This window comes from Centruroides vittatus, unplaced genomic scaffold, assembly GCF_030686945.1.
Source record: "Centruroides vittatus isolate TY-2023 unplaced genomic scaffold, ASM3068694v2 contig_2973, whole genome shotgun sequence".
NCBI classification, from domain to species: Eukaryota; Metazoa; Arthropoda; class Arachnida; order Scorpiones; family Buthidae; genus Centruroides; species Centruroides vittatus.
Genome location: NW_027121894.1, coordinates 1 through 2,425, shown reverse-complemented (window position 1 = coordinate 2,425; position 2,425 = coordinate 1). Strand labels below are relative to the sequence as shown.

The following is a 2,425-nucleotide window of genomic DNA, read 5'->3' as shown; positions in this document are numbered from 1 at the left end:
GTATCCTGTGATGTTCTCACCGGACACTGCTGCATACCAAAGATCCTCACTCTCATTGTCTGTGTGGAAGGATCACACATCGATGCTCCTCGAGCAGGAGAGAGATCCATTCCTTCAATACAGAAATAAGGATCTGTCTGATCAATGCAAAAAGAATTTTAAAAGTGTTTGTATATCTCCATGCTTGCATTGAGATATACAAACACTTTTAAAATGTTTTACATAAATTGTTTACTCTAATTTGTTGTCTTGGTGGTTGAAAATATTAGTAATATACGAATATTTTCAACTACTATTATACTCAAACTTTTCATCTTTAAAATTAGATTTCATGTGTTAATGCAGAAATCTGCTCTTAGATATAAAAATTTTTATTTTCAGTTAATTATTATTAGTGGTAAATTATTGTCCTGATTGCAGAAAATTAAATTATAATATACACACACAAAAAAATTGTTTTAATTAATATTTTAATTGCAGATAAAAGGAACCATAAGAAATTTTCATGTAAACACTGTAAGAAAAATTTCAAAACTAAACATTTGAAAAGCAATGAAAAAATACACACAGGAGGAAAGTCATACAGTTGCGACGAGTGTAAACAGAAGTTTACACAAAAAAGTGCTGAGAATATCTGAGGGTGTGACTATGCAGATGCGAACAAGCGAATTTTCCGAGAGAGCGAGAATATGTTACAAGAAGAGGCAATGACATTTCACGATCTCTGTTTGTCTCTCTCGTCTCCGTGGTTGTAATAAACAAGAGTGAGAAACAGAGAGAGCAAAACCTCATCATCTCTTCTCGCCACATATTCTCACTCGCTCGGAAAATTCGCTCGCTCGTGTCTGCATAGTTGCACTCCGAGAGGTCACACCTTGCAGCATTAGTTTGCAAACCTAAAAAAGAATTTAAAAAATTAATTACTAATTAATACAACAGAGATGAAAATTTTAACTTTAAAAAAAGAAAGATATGAATTTAAATAACCAATTTCCATAATTTAACTTACCTATAGCTTTAACAGCTAGAACATAAACTGTATTATCTGTAATAATTTTCAATAATTCTGGAAAATGCCAACTGTACCATTCCTTACATCTCATATAATTATTAAGTTCCTTGTCAAGGTCATCCAAAAGAGCTAGAATATAAAGCAGACACAAGCTGTTTTTAGATGAAATAATACATTATCTAAAAGATTTGATTTTATTTATATGTAAAAAAACCTTTTAAAGAATTATTAAATGTAATATAAATCTCTTTATTGTTTGTCATTGCTCTTATTGCTCTGGTGTATTTTCATAGTGGATTACCTTATTCTGTTATGAGGTTGGCATTTATCATCTTTGTGACTTTGCCATTAACATTGGGAAAAATAAATTTTTGTATAACAAATTTTAAACTAAAAAGTTACTGTGATAAAATTTTCATAATAGAAATACAATATACACTGTCAATATAAGGAAATTTCTGCCATATGAAATATTTTTCATACAGTATATTTACCATATATTATATACATACACAGTTTCTCATACATACAGGAAATGAATCAATCAAAAATTGGTTGTATTTGTATATCTTTGTATATATATAAAGTCTAAAATAACACAATGAGAATTTCATGCATTCCACTTTCTATTTAACTGTTAGATTATTAACATTTATTAGAATTTATTTATGAATTTTTATTGAAATAATCACTTTTAATAAATTTTGTATACAAATTAAAATCCTTTAAACAATTAAGAAGTTCTATTGTAACTATTGTATACCAAAACAATAATTTGCCATTCTAAAATAACTTAAACTACAACCACCTTGTACTTTTTTCTCTTTAAGTGTCTAGCACTTTCATTTGAAATAAATAAATTTATAAATAATTTATTATTATTGTATTATGATTTAAAAATACTTACAAATAGCTTGAATGATCATTGTGTCAACTTTATCGGGACTGAATTTCAATTTGTAACGAGCCAAACTGTACATAAAATAAAACAAGAAAGAAATATTTCAGTTTACAAACCTCTTCTTTTTAGAAAAATAAATCTTTGAATATATTCTCAGAGGTAGTGACGAGAAATTAACATCACGATTTGCAGTATGTAATATTTTAATCATTGAAAATAATGTACTGTATACACTCACTAATCCACTCTCTACTTAATCTGAACCCATTTCTCTTTCTTTCCATAAATATTAAAAAGAAAAATCAAATAATTATTTTTTAAAAAATATGACGAATCTATAAAATTAATACACACTATATATTTTAATATAACTTTACATACCAAATGCATTATATGATAAACTTCTAGTGTATGTATTTGTCTGTATTCCCTTAGCTTTATATTCCTCTAACCCAGTGATTCTCAAACTTTTTCGATCCACCGCCCCCTTTGTTCCATAAAGTTATACCCAA

The 2,425-nt window shown here is 27.8% G+C and overlaps 1 long non-coding RNA gene across 1 annotated transcript; it reads right to left on the bottom strand.

Annotated features, from left to right (window-relative positions):
* Positions 1-453: 453 nt before the first annotated feature.
* LOC136972559 (uncharacterized) lies at positions 454-2,303 on the bottom strand. Its single transcript, XR_010880353.1, has 3 exons — positions 1,920-2,303; positions 1,010-1,141; positions 454-896 (listed from the first exon to the last, which is right to left on the bottom strand). It is a non-coding gene; the product is annotated as an uncharacterized lncRNA (long non-coding RNA).
* Positions 2,304-2,425: the final 122 nt, after the last annotated feature.